Below are 662 nucleotides of genomic sequence, written 5' to 3'. Positions count from 1 at the left end.
CATGATGGTATCCGGACCTCAGGTCTATCTTGGAGAACTAAGATGCTCCCTGAAACTGATTGAAAAGATCATCTATCCTCAGGAATGGATAACAGTTCTTCACATGGATTGTGGTATTCTCTTAAGTGCTTTGCAAATTCTTCGATTAACTCTTTGATGGTAGTCGGTTCTTTCTTTGTCGTTGGTCCTTGAGAATAAAGGAGTTTCCTTATTGTAACATTCATCCCATCATAGAAAATAGAGACTTCTTGTTACATGTTCAAGTCATGTTGAGGACAATTTCTCAAAAGGCCTTTATATCTCTCCCAAGCTTCGTATAAGGATTCTCCATCTTCTTGTTGAAAATTAGCAATCTTTTTTTTTGTTTAGATATCATGGAGGTAGGACTAAATTTCTTGATAAAAGCTTCACAAAGGATGTCCCAAGTCCTTCTTATTCTGGGAGCTAACTACTTTAACCATATCTTTGCATCTCCAGTAAATGTCACGGGAAGCATTCTCAGTAATACTGCATCTCTTGAAACATTTGGAACATTGAAATAATTAGCAATGTCCAAGACTTCATTGATGTGCTTGAAAGCATCTTCATAATCTTTCCTAGAAAAATGTATGTCCTTGAGCATTGATAGAATGTCCCCCTTGAGCTCAAAACCCCTGTCAGCT

The 662-nt window shown here is 37.3% G+C and overlaps 1 non-coding gene across 1 annotated transcript; it reads left to right on the top strand.

Annotated features, from left to right (window-relative positions):
• The first annotated feature begins 261 nt into the window (after positions 1-261).
• Positions 262-367, top strand: LOC145127937 (small nucleolar RNA R71). Its single transcript, XR_013716541.1, has one exon. It is a non-coding gene; the product is annotated as a small nucleolar RNA R71 (small nucleolar RNA).
• The last annotated feature ends 295 nt before the right edge of the window (positions 368-662 follow it).

The sequence above is a fragment of the Lactuca virosa genome, chromosome 7 (assembly GCF_052849685.1).
Source record: "Lactuca virosa cultivar CGN04683 chromosome 7, Lactuca_virosa_CGN04683_v6, whole genome shotgun sequence".
NCBI lineage: Eukaryota > Viridiplantae > Streptophyta > Magnoliopsida > Asterales > Asteraceae > Lactuca > Lactuca virosa.
The sequence above is the reverse complement of the archived record's forward strand: the minus strand, read 5'-3'. Positions and strand labels throughout refer to the sequence as shown.